The sequence below is a fragment of the Notamacropus eugenii genome, chromosome 2 (genome assembly GCF_028372415.1).
Source record: "Notamacropus eugenii isolate mMacEug1 chromosome 2, mMacEug1.pri_v2, whole genome shotgun sequence".
Taxonomy (NCBI): domain Eukaryota; kingdom Metazoa; phylum Chordata; class Mammalia; order Diprotodontia; family Macropodidae; genus Notamacropus; species Notamacropus eugenii.
The window spans coordinates 268,733,645-268,753,745 of NC_092873.1; positions in this window are offsets into that span (position 1 = coordinate 268,733,645).

Sequence of the window (20,101 nt, forward strand, 5' to 3'; positions counted from 1 at the left end):
GAGGCTTTGGTAAAGCATTTGGAATAGGAATGAACCTGCATATAGGACAGTGAATGTCAGCTCCCCTGGGCTTCTCTCCCCCTGCTCTTCACTGAGCCCTGACGTGATAGTCCTCCATATTCAGTGTTATGAGCACTAGAGACCAGGGATGAAAAACCATTTACCAGATTTCATCTCTCATGCCACTTACCTGAATTAGCCTCTTCTAATCTCTCTGCAGTCTTTTCACAAGAAAAGGGAGTGAGAGGTGGGGGATGGGAGTGATTGGAAGGTGGAGGAGAAGGGAAAGATCATTGCTACTGTATGTTGCAAGCAGACCCCAGAACATCATTGCAAGTGGGTCTGTGACAACTTACCGATATAGACCCGCATAGACTTCTTCATCTTGGAGTCTCCATTGTAATTTTCATTTCCCCCCTTATAAGCAGCATTTTTAAGAAACAGAAAGAACTGCTGGAGGAAGGGCAGAGAATTCAGCTAACTTTGCCACTGTTTTCTCTGTGAATTTAGGGTGAGTCATAGGGTTCTAGGGGAAAAAAAAGGCCAAGAATCTCCAAGATGAATGAAGGTTGCCAGTGATGGCATCAGACTAGGACCAGAGCCCAAATTCTTGCAAAATTCTTGACTGCATATTTTTAGAATGAAAATATAAAGGCGATAGAGAAACACTTATGAAAGTCCATATTATTAGGTGGCCTAGTGCCCCGCCTCCCCACCCCACCCTTTGGAAATAGATGCCAAGGCTAGCTCAGCTGCCCACAATTCAGATCCTTCCTACAAGACAGCTCTCATCTTTACTAATATATCCTGGGGTGGAAAGGAGGCCTTTGGGGATCAAGAGATGATATTAAAAACTAGACTAAATGCCAAGGTCCTACATGTATGTATGTTCTTATAAAATATGATAATCATACAAAGAGAGCAATAGGAAGGCTGAAAGCAATGTTCTCAAGGTACCATCACCACAATCCCTCTGTCTCCAATTTGCTCTCTGTTCTCACACCAGAAAGTCCAAAAACACTGATTAGACCCCCTACTACGTGCCAGGCACTGTGCTAAGTGCTGGGAATAGAAAAAAAGGTAAAAGACAGCTCAGATTCTCAAGGAGTTCACAGCCTAATGGAGGAGACAGCATACAAAGAGTCATATGCAAGCAAAGTACTCAGGATAAATTGGAAATAATCCAATTGAGGGTGGGCAGTAGAATTAACATCTGGGGCTTGAAGGGAGCCAGGAGACAGAGATGAGGAAGAAGAACATTCCAGGCATGGGGAACAGCCAGTAAAAGTACTTGGATTCAAAGCAGCATCATTGGAAAGGTAGGGAAAGGCCAGATCATGAAGGATTTTGAACATTAAACAGAAGATTTTTTATTTGATCCTAGAAGTGATAGGGAGTCATAGAAGTTTATCGAGTACAGACATTGACATAGTTGGAACTGTGTTTTAGAAAGATCACTTTGGCCAGTGAATACAGGATAGACAGGAATGGGGGGGCAGAGGAGGAGAGGACTTGAGACAGGTTATTGTAGCAGTCCAGATGAGAGCCTGCACCTGGGTGGTGGCAGTATCAGAGGAGAGAAAAAAGTATATTCAAGAGATGTTACAAAGCAATAAAATTCTAAATACTGAAGAAAACCTTCAGCATTGAATAGGTCCCTTAGGGAGGATTTATGGAAAGACATGAACAAACTGTGGTTGCACAGGATAAAAGAAAAAACAAAAAAACAAACATGGATAGGTTGCAAACTATACTAGTGGAAGATATAGTCAAGTTGATGAGATCATGGATTCATCCAAATGTCAAGATAAGTAGACTATAGCCTGCTTGGTCAGATGGAAGAAGTAGATGGTGAGTTCCTAATGCTAATCACAAAGCTAGAGGTAAATATCTAGTCCTCTCCTGGAAATATCCCACTGTTAAAAAGACATACTTTGATGGATCTATCATCTCACTGATGCTGAAATCCTTTCAGAGGTGTAGATTATAATTCATCTTACTTCTTAACCCTCATTATTCATGACCATAAAGTCTCCACAAGGGGCAACCCCAATGGGCTATGGATTTTCCTTTAGACTTCTCAGTTTTACCAGGGTATGAATGAAGGATACAGGTTATCAATCTGCTATCTAACCCTTTTACACATAACCAGCCCACTTTCTCTTTTAGTCTTACAGATCTCGGGGTAGCCCATAACTTTCATTTATTGCAGACTGTAATGGTCTATGATTTTTAGTCATATAACATCACTAAGGGAATATTGATGTTAAAATAATGTGGGACTTTGTTTTAGGAAAAAGCTTGAGGTTGTTATAAGAAATGTCTCAAATGCATTCTACTCTATTTTCCTACTCCTTTTCAATCTTAGGCTCATTTCTTGTCTGTCTGCAAGATCTTTCTAAAAGATGCGTCCAGCTCAAAGGTTAACTTTTCTGCTGCATGTAGTTGTCCAGACAATAAGCATTCTTCATTTTACTTGGTTTTTGTTGCGTTATTGTAAATGAATATGGATCTCATTTAGGAGGTTCAGTAGTGTTCTAGGCTTGATGAAATCAGAACCAGGTTTTCCACAAATGAGAGTGTCTAAAGGACTTCACCCATTATACGGTATCCTATTCCATTTGGAGACTGACCTGGACGTTCTCTGCGGCAAGGACTCATTTAGGGGAACATTTTGCTCTATTGACCTTAAATGCTTTTATAAATACTTAGCAAATAATAAGCATAATGGTACAGAATGAGACATACATTTTCGGACAATCCATGCAACACAAATTAGTTTTGCTTGACACGATAAGGAGAGAACATTTATGATATCTATGTGTAAAGTTTCTGTCAGTCAATAAAGACAACAGGCAGTGTTATTTTATGGGACACTTGTTCATCTTGTATTATGGCTCTATCTTATGTAAGTCTGTTTGCAGACATTTGGATGAGCCCCACAATACAAGATAGCCAAGTGTCCCATAAATTAACACTGCTTATTGTCTTTGGAAGCAGAACAAAATCAGGTCTGCCAACATTTATTTATCTCTCCAAGGACAGCCTGCTAACCATCCTTCCTTTTACCTGCAAATTCTTCTTGTCTTCTGTTTCCTCTGACAGTGAAAATGTCAAGCCTGTGACTCATTTCCTTCAGTAGACAACCTTATGGGTGATTCAAGGGAGCCAACAGTTAAATGCATATTCAAAGATGGTCTGAAAAATGTGACTAAACATGCTCTGCCTTCTTTTCTGCCATCCATCCTTTTGGGAGTGGAAGGGGAACATTAGGGATTGAAGGTTGTTGTTGTTCAGTCATTTGAGTCATGTCCAACACTTTGTGACCTATTGTGGGGTTTTCTTGGCAAAGAAACCGGAGTGGTTTGCCATTTCCTTCTCTATAGCTCATTTTATAGAAAAGGAAACTGAAACAAGCAGGGTTAAGTGACTTGCCCAAGGTCACACAGCTTGGTAAGTGTCTGAGTCCAGAACTGGACTCATGAGGATAAGGCGCTGGTGCTCCATCACTGTGTCATCTACCTGTCTTGAAACAACACAACAACACTAGTGGAAAATCTCTCCATACTTGGCTAAGTAGGACCTCAGAAAGCTGATCTGAAGGAGAAAAGAACCGATATGTTATTGACTTGTTTTTTTTAATAATTTCATTTTTTTAGAAGATAGAAGAAACACTAAAGAAGGTGTTAATTTGGATCTGATTCTGACCAATAGTGACTATTTTCTTCTCCAAGCTCTATTCCTGATTCTCTGGACTTTTCCCACAATGCCATAGAATTCTCCTCACCCTGGAAATTCACTCCACTTGGTCTTCCCAAGCTAGAAGTAAACATTACTCCTGTGGCCCCTGCCTGTGATTGGCCTATTCCTTCCAGAATCTTCATTTTAGGAAAAGTGCACAGGCCAGTCGTGTTGTCATTCCTCTCTCAGCTCCCCAACTAACTTTTTCAACTCTCTCCACTCTAACTCTGCAATGGGTACCTTCTCTCCTTCCCCCTTTCAGCTATCTTTTATTTGTTTTCTTCTCCCATTAGAATATAAGCCTCTTGAGGACAGGGACTGAATTTCTACTTGTGTTCATAGCCCAGTGCCTGGCACATTTTGGGGCTATATAAATCCTTATACCTTTCCCTTCCTTCCCTTCCTCCCTTATTAGTATCTTTGGTTTATATGTTACTGGAGTTCCTCCTTTCCATTCTAAAGAATCATTCCTTATGGCAGACTTGGGATAGGGATAGGGAGTGGTCATATAATTTCATGAGTGCTGAGAATTCCGAGAATTCCCCTCTACCAATTCAAGTCAGCACCTTTTTTGCCACTTGATAATCTTAGAGAGTCACCCACAGCACAGAGAGACTAAGTAATTTGCCGAGGATCACCCAAGAGTCCAAGATAGAACTTGAACTCAGCTCCTCTTAATTCTGAGGACCGTTCTTTCTCTAGCCATTACACCAAAGAGAAAAAACAAGATAATTCAGGAAAACACATCGCCCGAGTTCAATCTTATGTGGAGTATTTTACATTTACAGTACTCTAACTCTTCAAAGAAGGAAGCTAGGGGGTGCAGTGGATAAAGAGCTAAGACTCATCTTCCTGAGTTCAAATCCAACCACAGACCCTGTGACTCTGAGAAAGTCACCAAACCTTGTTTGCCTCAGTTTCCTCATGTGTAAAATGAGCTGGAGAAGGAAATGGCAAACCACTCCAGTATCTCTGCCAAGAAAAATCCCAAATAGGGTCACGAAGAGTCAGATGTGACTGGAACAACACAATAACAATTCTTCAAAGAAGCGAGGGACATGTCTTTTGATAATATTTCTTTTTTGGGAACAAGGTTAGTCATTAAAATTTCACTTTATTTTAGTTCCATTTTTTTGTTCTTTTCATTTATTTCATTGTCTTTTTCACTGGTTCTTCCTCCTTTGCTTTGGAGTCATTCATCTGTCTTCCCATGCATCTCTGCATCCTTCATATTCACTGTTTCTGGGGGTGCAGTAATATTCCATTATACTCATGTGCCATAACTTGTTCAGTCATTCCTCAACTCATGTGTTCTAGACTTTCAAACAGTTAAAAGAAGAGAGAAGTATGATCCCTGAACTCTGAAAGGAATGAGGCTCCAGAATGAATGACTAAATCAAACCACTGAAAATGATTCTGATGAGGGAGGAATGGAGGAGTTGTATAAAGACTAATCTACTGCGCAGGAAGCTGATAGATGAATTCGTGCATGAGAGACAGAAGAAATGACCAGTAACTGAGGACAAACAAAAATGTGCAGAGGTTTGTAGACTGAGTGCTGGAAGTGGCTTTGGACACCATCTAATCCCTTTCCTTCATTACATGGATGAAGAAATTGGGGCTGAAGGAGGTTAAATGACCTGTATTGGCACCTGTCCTCACAAGTCCCTTTGAATATAGGGAGTTTTAGAGGCAAGAGAATCAGCAGTCAAGCCCAAGCCCTCTGACTTTAAATGCAGTGTTCTTTCCAAAGTACTCCATGACCTCACAGTGTATACTACAAGAATAATATTAGGATATCTAGTTAGAGCTTGCAAGGGATAGCAAACAAGGCTTTTGAAGCTACGTCAGGAGCAAGAAAAAGAACCATGAAAGACAAAGACCACTGTTTGGGAGACACTACACAATGTTAACCGAGAATTCAAAACTTCAATTCCTATTTGCTAAGAAAGACTATAAACTCCTTGAGGACAGAAGCTGTTTCTTTTGTGTTGTATTTCTAGCTCCTAGAACAATGCCGGGCTCAGAGTATTGGTGCTTAATAAATACTTGTTGGTTGATTTATAGGAACATAGATTTAATCTGGAAGGAACAAATAAATGCTTGTTGATTGGCCCATAGGATCATGGATTTAGAGCTGAAAGGGATGCTGGGGACCCCTGAGCCTAACTCTTTTATTTTGCAAATAAGGAAACCGAGATACAGAGAAGTTGTGACTTTCTAGGGTAACAGCGAGTAACTATGGGAGGCAGGATTTGAAACCAGAACTTCCTGGTTCTAAGTCTTCTATACCATTCTGCTTGACTTTTATATTGAAAATGGTAGAACCAAAATGGTTAATGGGGTATATATTCTGTTATTTTTATTTTTTAAATTCATTTTTATTGATATCTTTTGTTTTTACATCACCTACATTTCCCAAAGTACCCCTCCTCCTTTCCCCTCCCAGAGACCCATTCCATGTCATAAAGTATAAAAAAGAGGGGCAAAAAACGTTTGGCAAAACTAACCAATATATTGAAAAAAATCTGATAGTGTATACAGTGTTCCACATCCATAGTCGGGCAATTTTGCAAAGAAGTTGAAAGGTGTTTTCTATTTCTAGGGTAGTGTCTTTTGACAGATGTGAAAATAAAACCAGACACTAGGCACCACAGACCTTCCTATGAAGTTCCTTCCCTTACACAGATACCATTTTGGTAAGCGTACAAGAGGTATGGCTTGTAGCCTTATTTCTAGCTGCGTTGTCACATCCGTCACCCCCACTCTCCCACGTCTTCGTGTCAATGCAGAACATAACAGTAGAGAGTAAGGAATGATGGAAATCCAGAAGATCAGATTTTGCTTAATACAGTTTATATGAATCATGACCAATGAACTCCCCTCTCTGATTCTGTTTTGAAAACAGGGTGCCTGGTGGGGCATGAGGAATGCCCAAACTCTGGAGGTGGACTGAAACCTCACCCTTGAATATATTAATTCCTCCCTCCCCATCAAAGATGCACCCCTGCCCTCCCTACCCCCATCAATGGCAGAATATGGGAAGGAAACATTCTGAAGTGTTCAAGATCTCCTTTGGGGCATAATGAAGAGAAGAGGCCTCAGAACTGATTGAATGACTGGCTTTAATGAATGTATTGACATCAGCTTAGTACAGTGGAAAGAAAACTGGCTCTGGACTCAGAGGACCTAGGCTCAAATTCTTCCTTGGATGCTTACTGAGCAATTTCCCTGGGCCTTGGTTTCCTCATCTATAAAATGGGGTTGGGTAGAAAAGACAGAGGAGGTTAGACTAGATGTAGATATACCCTAAGGCTCCATCTAGATCTATAAGTCCCAAGATCCTGGATCCTTAGGTTCATTATACTTGGTCAATGGCAGATCGCATCTGGAATTCTGTGTCCAGTTCTGAGCACCACATCTTAAGAAGGTCACTTTTGAAAGCAGGTCAGAGGAAGGTGGCCAGGATGGTGAGGGACACTTGAGACCATCTACCCAATTCTCCTACCTCACATTCTGGCCTTTTGGGTACTCTCTGCTTTGGCCAAAGTGAAGTAACTCTGTTTGTCAAACCCAACCTCTGCTATCCTACCCTGTTCGTCCTATACCCTATGCTCGGAATGCCCTCCTTTATCACCACTACCCATTAAATTGCTACCCATCCTTTAACACCTGATTCTTCTTACAACTTTAAGCTGAAAGTGTCTAACACTCCGCTCATGGGCTGCATGCAGCTAGCTAGCAACACTTCATGGTTGTGCCAAATCAGATAAAATGTAATCAGACAATATTTAACAAACTAAAAAAATACACTAAAACACAGATAACACATTTTAAAATTAAGTCAATATGTGGTGGGCAGGATCCATATGTATAGATTAGTGGCCCTTCTTCTATTGGAGTTTTGACAATACTGCTTTAAACTACAACCCTGCTATCTTCTCCCATGGAGTCTTCCTTGATTCTCCTCTCAATAATCAATTTCTCCTCTCAAAACTCACATCACATCGAACTCTTTCGGGTCTTTTTACTACACTTACTTTGTGTTATTCTATATTAAAGCTACTTGCTTGTTCTCCTATTAGGATATAAGTTCATGAGGGCAGTGGCTACCTTTAATCTAAACGTTGTATCCCCTACAGCCTAGCACAGTGGGAATTAAATTTTATTAAATTGAATTGTAGGATGTTAGAGCTGGAAGGGACCTTAGAGGATCTATAGTTCATGCTTCAAAGTCTTTTGATTATATACTCCCATCAATAAAAGATTTTTGAGCATGCATCCTGCATGTATGTATATAAATATGTACTCATGCATTTATAAATTGTACATGTGAACTATTATGTATAAATTTTATAAATTGTAAATTTGAATATAATTTATATAGATATTTTCTAAATTGTACCCATGTATTACTATACCAATAATAGTGCATAGTATAAAATTCACCCAAAAAATAGAAATTCAAAAAGGATAAAATGATCTTTTGAAAGTAATATTTGTTAATGGTACAAAAACCTTTCTTTTTTTTTGCTCTCCCACAAGCTATTGTTACTATAAGGATAACAAGGATATTTTAGTGAGAACAATATGATTGTTCCATTAATTATATGCTCCATAAATCAATGCATGCCCAATTTTTTTTTTTTAACAATTTTGGCTTATTACTAAGATACAGTGATTCAAAGGTCCAATTCTAATGTCAGTTTATTTTGATAGTTGGTTTCAATGGTTGTCAAAGCTAGAAATGGTAAGTTACAGAGAAAGGTAAAGCCGAGTGGAAGAGACTCATCATTGACAGTCCTTGACAAATCACAACATTCATTTTTCAATCTAATCCTCAAATTATGCAAATATTTTTTGCTAAAATGCAGCTACAAGATTTCCATCTTCCCTGATAACAATCAACTGCTGAGCAAAAGACTATGTATGTACTGGGGGGGAAAGAGACAATGAGGGTTAAATGACTTGCCCAGGGTCATACATCTAGTAAATATCTGAGGTCAAATTTGAACTCAGGTCCTCCTGACTCCAGGGCTGATGCTTTATTCACTGCACCACCTAGCTTGCCTCATTTTAATATTTTTTAATAAATGGATTCAAAACTCACTTAAAGTTTAGAAAGTTTTTCAAACAGGTGAGAAAATTCTGTTCCCAAGTTTTCGAAGTATGGATTGGAAGTATGGAAGCATGGATGAGAGTTTTCATAGGTGATACTCTTCACATGGTTTTCATCAATCCAGAGAAAAGAAACCTAGAATAAAGTGTAATAGAAAGTGACAAGTGCTGCAGAGAGGTTAAGAAGGATGAGAAAGGAGAAAATACCACAAGATTTATCAATTAAGAGACCATCAATAGCTGTGAAAAGTGTAGTTTCACTTGAATGAGGAATCAAGTATTATGATGAGGTTGAGGATGTGAGAGACTAGAAAAATGGAAATAGAAAAGTTCAGAAAATGGGTGGGTTTGGAGGGAAGGTAGTGCAATAAGGTGTGTAACGCAGGTAACAGTGATCCATGCCATGCCTACTCATCCTAGGCCATTCATTCTTTCTCTCTTTTCCCCCATTCTTCTTGAGGGCAGGGACGGTCTTTTCCCTCTCTTTGAATCTCCAGTACTTTAACACAGTGTTGCACATAGTGGGCACTTAAGAAATAATTATGGATTGACTGGATGATGTGATTTTGTTGAAAGCAAGGATTATCTATCACTCACTTAGGGTGGGAGGCAACCCTTCTTCCTCCTCTCTGTTGGCTGATCATACGCCTTTTTCGATCAAGCTCCCTCCCTTGGAAACTATTTATCTAATCCAATTCTTTCATTTCACAGATGAAAAAGTGTGGTGTTCTCTTCATCCTCCCTCCTATCAAAGCTGACTGAAGGATCTGGTCAATTAATTCATACTGGGGTATAAATGACTGATAATTGCTCTCCCCAGAAATATTTGCATTTTAACAGAGATCAAAAAAAGTTGAGCATAAAGAAGAAATCTAATTAGAATGGATTTTAGAGCTAGAAGCATAGTAGACATTATTTATTCCAATTCTCTCATTTACAGATAAGGATGCTGTGAGTCATATAACTGATTAGGGGCAAATCTGGGACTAGAATTCTGGTTTCCTGAGTCCTCATCCCATATCTTTCTCATCATGTGATAATGACTTTGTAATTCCCAGGGTTAGGGGACAGGTGAGGTTGGTATTTGAGGATGGGGGTGGAGGAAATGGGGAAGGGTACTTCTCAGTTCCCCATGAAATCACACCTTATAGATAGCTGCGTACTGCTCCAATCCTATTTGGCCAGTCCCAAGCCTGAGATCCTGAAAGTCTGTCGAAGAAAAGTTGCATGGAAGGAGAGGGAAAGTCCCTGGTACTTGAGCATTAGCACTTCTTCATCATGTCCACCATGCTGGATGCCAGACTACAAGTTAAAACCCAGAGATACAAAAAAGGGCAAAAACATGGTCCCTGCCTTCAAGAACCCACCTTTTTGTCCAATGTTAGCTTTTACACAGTGATATCAACTTTGAAGGTACAGCAACAACAAAAATACGATCCTTTTGCTCCAACAGCTGGGGCACATTTTCCCTTATGTCATCTGAGGTCTCTGAGGAAAGTGTCCTTAGACTTAGCATAATTTTTCTACTTTTCATTTTAAAATTTTTATCAATAACATTTTAATTTTTAATAACAATTTTAAACATTTTTTATTTAAAGTTTTGAGTTCCAAATTCTCTCTCTCCCTGCCTGGCCTCCTCCTCCCTGAGATGGTAAGCAATTCGATGTAAGTTAAATACTTAACATCGTTTTTACATAATGTTGGTCCCACCAACTAAGGTGCCCACATTTTAATGGGGGAGAAAACATGAAAACAGCTAGATACACACAAGACAGAAACAGAGTAAATGGAATCTCATAGGGAAAGGTACTGGCAACTGAGAAAGGTGTGTAAGAGAGAGTGTTTGAGGCGAACCTTGGAGCAAGCCAGCTAAGGGGCAGAGGTGAGGGGGGACAGGATTCCTGTCTTGGGGGCCAGCCAGTGCAAAGGCAAAGGAGGGTGGTGTGTGCGGGGTGGGGTGTAGGTGTGTATGGGGGGTGAAGCCAGCAAATAGGTGAGCATTGCTGAATTGTCAAGGAGATAGACAGGTGTAAAGTGTAAGGAAATGAAAAAAGTTGAAAGAGACCACATGCAGTGACAAAAACCTTTAGATGCCAAGCAGAAGATTTCATATGGGATCCTGGAGGTAACAGGGAGTCACACCAAGGTTTATTGAGCTGGGGGATGGGGTGAGGAGACATATAGTTAGACCTAATCGTTAGGATGATCTAGGCACTTTCGGATACCATTCATCCCATACTGCTGGGATGAATGGTGGGAACTTGTTCTTACAGAAGGCATGCATTTTATTATATTCTTTATTGTTCCTATGTGAAAACTGAACTAGATGAAATCAATTCAAGCTTTCCTTTGTCTGGGACAGAGCTCCCAGGCTGTTTGCTATTTGCTTCTTGTGCAAGCAGGGATGAGGGGCAAACACGAAAGACAAACAAAGCTGGAAAGGACAAACTTGGTAGGGATCTGGGAGAGATAGGGGAGGGGGGATCTGGGGAGAGCTCACTACCGGCCCAGCTCTTTATGGATGACGAGACTGCTTAGGGGAGAAAGGTGGAGAACCACAGCTCCCAACAGCCAGCTTCAGTTTCTGAAATAATTATAATTATGTGCAATAATGTAATGTAATAATAACATAGAAATAATTTGCAATAATTTCATTATTGAAATAATTGTAATTGTGTATAATAATTTCATAACTGAATTAATTGTGATTATTGCAATAATTAAATTATTATAAACAGTTACTAACTCAGGGGTAGATTATTTAGTTTGTGACTTATCTTGGTCCTTGATACACAAAGGACCTCTCTGGACCTCAGTTTCCTCATCTGTAAAATGGGGAGAATTACCTCTGTATTACCTATACCTACAGAGTTGTTATGAGTTAAGAATTTTTAAATTGTAAAGCCCTAAGTGAAGGTCAGCTATGAATCAGTCAATCAATCAACAAACTTTTATTTAAAGAGCCTACTATGTGTTAAGCATTGGGGATACAAAGGCAAAAGGGATAGAGCTCCTGCCTTCAAGGACTTTACATTCTGTTGGGGAAACAATACATCATTAGACGAGTATAAAAAATGAATACCAGATAGTTTTTGGAGGATTGGCTCTCACACCTGACAGAATCAGGGAGAGTTTCTTATCAAAGGTCACAGTCAGAGTTTTTAAGAAAACAAATGATTCTTAATAAATCAGCTATTTCTCCCTCCCTGCCTTTTAGCCCTTTCCCCTGCCATTAGCCCTTTCATATGGCAGTGTGTCCCAACAGGAGATGAAACTCACACCCCTCATACCCCTTGTTTGGTGACCAAACCTCAGAATGCCCAGGTTAAGAAGGGACAACAGAGGCCATCTGGTCTGACCCATATATATAACCTAAACAAGAATCTCTTTTCCCACATTCCCTCTGACTAATTATCTATCTATCTATCAATATTTCAATCAATAAATATTTATTAAGCAGCTACTATTTGCCAGACACTGTGCTATTCAGCTTTTCTTTGAGGCCCTCTGCCAACCGAAGACCACCGCCTTCCAAGAAAGTCTGTTCCTCTTCTGGGCAGTTCTACAAGCTTCTCCTTCCATCAAACCTAAGGCTGGCCTCTCTGCGACTGTCACTTCTTGTGCCTAGCTCTGTCCCCTAGCAGCAGACAGAATAAGACTGATGCTTCCTCCATGAGACATCCCTTCAAATACTTGAAGGTATCTTTCATATCTGCCCCCAAGTTTTTTCTTCTCTAGGCTGACTAACCATCTTCAATTGGTGGTGTATTGGAGAGAAGGTTGGACTTGAAGTCTGGAATTCTCCAGGCTCGAATTTCATCTTAAACACTTATAAGCTGTGTGGCCCTGGACAAATTACTTTATTTCTTAGTTTCCTCATCTATGAAATAGGAGGGTTGGATTAGATGGCCTCCAAGCTTCCTTCCGGCTCTTAGTCTATGAGGCTGTCATTCTTCACTTCATATAGAATGGTATCTAGTCCGTTTGCCATCCACATTATCTTCCTGTGAATGAGTTTTCCAACTCAGCAATCAACAGCCTTCCCAAAATGTGGCTCCTAGAGAGAGCCCAGTACTCCAAGTGTGGTATACCCAAAGTAGAATACAATGAGACCAACACTTCCCTCATTCTGGACATTGTCATGTCCGACTCTTTGTGATCTCATTTGGGATTTTCTTAGCAAAGATACCAGAGTGGTTTGCTATTTCCTTCTCCAGCTCATTATACAGATGGGGAAATTGGGGCAAAGAGGGTTAAGTGACTTTCCCCAGGTCCCACAGCTAGTAAGCATCTGAGACTGGGTTTGGACTCAGGAAGGAGAGTCTTGCTGGCTCCATGCCCTGCACTCTATCCACTGGGCCACCTAGCTGTCCCTATTCTGGACATTCTGCCTCTTTTAATGTAGCCTGAGATGACATTATTGTAGCTTCCTTGCCTGTTTTAAGATAAACTACTTTCTAGCAACAGTGATTCCTCATCTGGCAGTTGTGAAGTTGGCTTTTAAATCACGAGAACAAGACTTCACATTTGTCTCTAAGATTATGTAAACATTTTAGTTATCCCTGCTCTCTCTAAATAATGGAGAAGTAGCTGAAATCAGCATTGTCACTCACCTCTCAAGGGAGAGGATACAAGTACTGGCCGCAGGATAAAACTTTCCAACTTCTCTTTCTAAAGAGAAGTGGGAGGACCACCCAGGAAACCTATCTCTGTCAAATGGAGAGTTCCCCAAAGGGAGTGGCCTCCCTTGGCTATTGGCAGAGACTCCAGAAACTTAGCCCCAAAGCGCACCCTTCCAAACAGGTGGTTTTAAGACTCTGGCAGGGATCGTGGGACTTTGAGAGGAACTAAGGCACAAACAGACACATGCTCAGACCCCATCACATCCCTAGGGCCAGGGCAGGGAGGATAGAATGCTTACTAGGAAGAAATGGCCCTACTGGCTTTGGGAGGTGTTTCCTCAGCTTCTACCTTTGGCTCTCCAGAAGAAACTTCTGTAAAAATGGGTGGAGCAGCTGGTTTATGGTAATTCTGCAAGCCACTGCAAGGACCCCTGGGGGCTGGTGGAGAGAGATAAACAGGCAGAAGGATGTACTTCCCTTCTCCCTTTCTTAGCTATCCTCTGTGGAGGGATATTGTGGGCCATCAAAGAGAAAAGGAAAAACATTTAGTCCTAAAAATAGGAAAAAAGGAAAAGGAATTGTTTTGTGGATAGCTTACTTGGTAAATAAAACATAAAACTTAAAACAAGGTCCCTCGTCCCTACACCCTGTGCATTAAATCAAATGAGAAAAAATAGTATCTCTAAAATGTTTTTACAAACTTTAAAGGCTATATAAAAGTGAGCTCTCACCACCACCACCATCATCATCATCAGGTATAAGGAAATCCTGGTGAGGAAACACTCTGCCAATGCCGATCAATATGTGCTCCACAACTTATAGGCTGGGAGGGTCACTCACTGGGAGTTCAAATGACTCACCCAAAGTCACACAGTAAGTATGTCAGGGACTAGACTTGAATACAGGTCTCCCCGACTCCAAGTCTCTCTCCACTAGCCTGCACAGCTTAGTTACTTGGCAATTATGTTAAATTTAGTCATTCAAACTAAACTAAAACAGGCATGCCATACATATTGTCAAATGAGAAAATGTACGTAAAGCATTATTTTGGCAAACTTTAAAGTCCATATAAATTTGATTTTTAAAAAATTATGATTATTGCATGTCTCCAAGGCTACCATGCAAAAATTACAGGTAGGTCATGGACAAATTACACTGAGTGCTTCCTCTCCCACCCTCATCCCCAATGTTTTTACGCAGGTGAATAACCAGATAGAAGCTTTGCCTTGGAGGTAACAGTCTAGGAAATGGGTTGACTATGAGTACAGAAGAGAAAGATAACCCAACAAAGAGACAGAACCACAGAATAGGTACCAGAGAATTAGAAAAGCCCTGGGTCTGCCATTTAATTTCCTTATAACCCTTCTCTTCAAAGAGAAGCCTCGGAACCTCGGTTTCCTCATTTGTAAAATGGAGCTCATAAGACTTAAAGTAGCTTATTTCATAGAGTCATTAGGAAAGATCACTATAGAAACTAGAGTATTGTAAAAAGAAGCTTCCTTGTTTTTAGGAACACCAGCTTCTCTCCTCAGGATGTTTGTCTGAGTCACTACTCAGACATGGGGTACTCCCTCCCCCACTCCACTCCAACTCTAAAATAAATGAAAAAATAAAAATATTTTTTAAAAAGAGGGCTTATCATTACTGCAGGAACAGCTCTGCATACCTCAGCGTCCAGGAGGTATGTTAATTGTATTTTACTCAGTTTCAGGATTTGGATATAATCTAATATTCCTAGCCAGAAAACTTTGAAACACCCACTTGTGTGCACCTATCTATGGCAGACATCTTCATGGAGATACACTAATGGGTCAGAAGACGCTAAATATAGATTCCATTTGTATCTCAGACTTCACTTGCAGCCCCTGGGTCAAACTGGTAGAAACATAAGTCAGGAGGAACAATGATGCTTCCAAGGACCAGCAGCGAGCAGGAAGCCTTAGATTATCCCTGTGAGGCAGGCAAATATTTCGATAATCTTTCCTCTGCAGACTTCACCTGTAGAAAGAGTCACTGGGTGCCACTGGGAGAGATCTTGCCACAGAATTCCACAGGAATAAACATCTCATTGAGAGAGTGGGTTTTCACTTTTTCAGACCTTTGGGGAAAGGACAGTTTCTTAGAATCTGTACCACACAATGGAGTGCTTACTCCTGCTGGGTTTTACGCTGCCTACTCTTATAGACTAGAGCATTGAGGTGACTCAGTGGATACAGTGTGGGAACTGGAGTCAGGAAGACCTGAGTTCTAATCTACCCTCAGATACTTATTAGCTGTGTGACCCTGGTCAAGTCACTTAAGCCTGTCTGTGTCAATTTCCTCATCTGTAAAATGAGCTGGAGAAATGGCAAACCACTCCAGTATCTTTACCAAGAAAACCCCAGAATGGGATCACAGAGTCAGACTTGACTAACTAATACCACGGATACACTGTTAAACTTTTCAACTATAGTATCAATTATTGAGGGCAGATATTGTGCCAAACATTTCTTCTATGGCCTTTGTAGCCCTTAATCTAGTATAGGTCACGTGTTTAGAGCTAGCTGCTATCTTTAAGGTAACCTTGTTTTATATATGAGAAAACTAAGGCTCAGGAGTATTAAATGACTTATTTCAACCTTACATAGGAATTCAGTGACAAAAGAAAGGTTTGAAACTAGATCTTTCCTCTTCAGAAGCTCTGCCTCTGACTATCTGGACTTTGCCACCAAGTCCCCTGAAACTTCTATAGGTCTGTGGTACTTTCTCACTCAGGAGCATCCTTCTGTCAAGCCTGCCTCCTGTCATTAGTGACCTCCATTCTGGGGAGGGGCCAATCAATCTTTACCCCCTCACTGTCCTGCTTCCAAGTTCCCACACTTAAGATACTGTGCTCCTAGAAGGGCACCTCTCTCTTCCCCAACTTTTTCACTTCCATTTTTTATATTGTTTTCCCTCATTAGAATATAAATTCCTTTAGGTAAAGGGCTATCTTGTTGCCTATATTTTTATCCCCTTAGTACAGTGCCTAGCACATAAGTGCTTAGTAAATACCTCTTGCCCTTCCTTGACTCTAATTCCAAATTAAGCACACTTTTTTTTCCTGTATCAGGTTGCCTCCTATACATAGCAGGCACTTAATACTCACTCTCTTTTGTATAAACATTTTGGGGATATTTTTTCTGTCATCAACCTAATCCTTGCACGAAAATCCCTGCCAAGTCCCCTGAATCATTCCTTCTCTTTTTAGACATACAAGAGGTTCCTGGGATCAGTGGATCATAGATTCAGAGCTAGAGAGGACCTCAGAGATTATCAATCCAATCCTCTCATTTTACAGATGAGGAAACTGAGGCCCAGAAGGATTTAGTGACTTAACCAAGGTCATACAACTAGCAAGTTTTTGAAGCAGGGATCTGAAACTAGGTCTCCCTGGCTCCACATCCAGTGATCTATCCATGTAGAGAAGTGCAGAATATAGAAAAGAGTGAGAAAAAAGGAATAACTAGAGAGTCTTTACTACCTGTTATCCCCTTTTCTGCTGAGCACAAGCTTAAGGATACATGGAGAGGGGCAGGACTTGAAATGTCTCCCCCACTTCATTAAAGCCCAGCTCACAGAATAGGACCAGAGGATTAAATGCCCTCTCCTCTGTGAAAGTCTGTCTGATCCTTCCCATTGGTAATGACCCTCCCTTTTAGACCTCAGGTAGCATCTTGTTTTATGACTCTCTGTTGTATTCATCTTATCATTTTGCGTATTCTAGTTATCTGGATTTATGTCATCCACCAGAAGGAATATAAGCTCCACAGAGTGTATCTAATTTACATTTTGTATCTGCCCAGGATCTTGCATAGTATTCTGTACACAGTAGGTGAATAATAAATAGGAAGGAAGGAAGGGGGGAGGGAAGGAGCAAAGGATAGAAGAAAAGAAGGAAAGAGAAAAGAAAGAAAGGGAGGAGGAAAGGAAAGAAGGAAGGAAGGAGAAAGGATGACTAAGGGCTACATTTTGAGTCATCCAATTGACATTTGACATATTGTGATCTAAAAGAAAAAAATTTCCCCCCAAATTCTTGCAATTAAACATGTTTAAACAAGTCATTTTCTTTTCTTTTTCTAAAAAATCTTTTTATTGACATCTTTCCGTGGACAAAAGCTCAACATCTTTTTCTTTTACATAACTTTCATTCCTGAAACCCGCTCCCCTCCTACCCAGTGACCTATCCTTTGTAACAAAGATTGAAAAGGAGAAAAAAAAAACAGTTCAGCAACACCATCAGCACATTAACTGTGTCCAGTGGTACACACAACATTCCATGTCAGTGATCCTCTTCCTCGGCAAAAAAGGGAGGTGGGTCAAATCAGATTCTTTTTTAAATAACATTTTATTTATATCCTTTTCCTTACATTCCCTCTATTTCTCTCTGTCTCTCTCCCCAGAGAGCTATCCTGTTACATTATTTTCAAAATGACAGGGTCTTCTACTCAAACAACAAGTCCTGAGATAAACTAGAATCTTGGGATCCTGTAGGCAGGAGTTCAGCCTATCTGGAGGTCAATTACATATGTATCCCCTTCCCCTACTCATTGCTCTCCTCTTCTCCACTTCCTCTGCTTCTATTTGCATTGTGTCATGTTAAATTCTCTGTGAATCATCAATCAGATGTGAGAGTAAAGTCAGGGAGCAGCCTTGAGATGCAGATCATGATAAAGGTAAGAAGTGAATTCCCCTTTACTGGGAAACACTGAATCACCTAAAAACTCAGGAAGATCATGACACTGGGGCCTAAAAAGAGCTGTATTAGAATTTCAGGAGACACAGAGGGATGTAGACTGATCTCGTTCCAATTTAATCCCAAATCATTTATTAAGAGTCTACTAAGTTTTACATTGTGTGTTAGGTTCCCAGGTACAAAACAAAAAAACAGTTTCTTCTCTTGTGGAAGGTACATTTTATTGGGGTAAGAGAGGAGATACAACATGTAAACAGATAAATGAATACCCGATAATTAGTGCAGGGAGACAGCCCCAACAATTAAGGAGACCAGCAAAGACTTCCCTGAAGGAGATGTGAGAAGAGCAAGTCCTTGAAGGAAATTCCACTGGAATCTTTCCACTTAGGAGGAAACTACTGACTTTATCCAGGGGGGAAGCACTGAGATTCTAGAAAGTGAATGAATGTTTTTTGGACCCTCATTTTAGAAAAGAAAGCCCTATTGGTCTACTAGATGGTTAAGGGAAACGCAGAGGGGGATAGAGTAGAAGCTGATTGAATTGGTTTTGGGCACATTGCTTTCCCATGAACTCCTTCTACTTTGTAAAGAGAGGGTAGGGAGCAAAGAAGGGGAAAAGTATAAGAGAACAGGATGGAGGTCATAAGGGATTGATGATCCTAAAGTGAATGTGAATGGGGTAAACTTACTCATAATACAGAAGAAGATGACAGAATGAATTAGAAAGTAGAATCCAACAATATGTTGTTGCAAAAAAATACACTTGAGTCATAAAGATCCATAGAGTTAAATTAAGGGACTGGAGAAAAACCTATTATGCTTTAGTTGAAGTATAAAAAGGCAGGAAGAGTAATCATGATTTCAGACAAAGCAACAGCAAACATAGACTTGATTAATAGAGATAAACAGGAAAACTATATTTTGCTATAAAGTACCATAAATAACAAATTAATATTAATACTTAACATATAGCCACTGGATAGCATAACACATAAATATTTAAATAAAAAGTTTAACTAATTATAGGGAGAAATAGATAGTAAAACTACAATAGTGGGGATCTCAGTGTACCTGTTTCAGACACAGATAAATCTAACCAAAAAGAAAGTCCCATTATAAGGAGATAGATCTGTATCCAGATGGAGCAGTGGATAGAGGGCTGGCCCTGCAGTTAGGAGGACCAGAGTTCAAATCTGGCCTCAGACTAGCTATGTGGCCCTGGGCAAGTCACTTAACCCTGTTTGACTCCTCATTTATAAAATAAACTGGAGAAGGAAAGAGCAAACTGCTCTAGTATCTTTGCCAAGACAACCCCAAATGAGGTTATGGAGAGTTGGACATGTCTGAAACAACTCAACAATAGTCCTACATCCTGAAGTCATGTGAACCCACATACAGAAGCATATACACACAACCAATAATAACTTATAGTTATGTCATACTTAAAGGTTCGCCAGTCACTTTACATTCCTTGTCTCATTTGACTAGGATCAAAATCTAGGGGTCACCTTGGACTCTTCACTATCTCTTACCCGCCATATCCAATCTGTTGTTAAGGTCTGTCAATTTCACCTTCTCACCATCTCTCAAATAATTCTCCTTCTCTCCTCTGACACTACCCCCACTATGATGCAGACACTTATCACCTAGGGCTTTGATTATTGTGATAGCCTGCTGGTGGGTCTACCTGCCTCTAGTCTCTCCGGATTCCCATCCATTTTCCATTGTGCCACTAAAGTGATTTTCCTAAAGCCCAGGTCTGGCCATGCACACATCTCTACTCAAAAAACTCCAATGACTCCCTCTTGCCTCCATGATCCCTTGTTTGACATTCAAAGCTCTTTATAACCTTACTCTCTTACCCCACAACCTTTCCAGGTTTCTTACACCTTATGCTGCCCCCAAC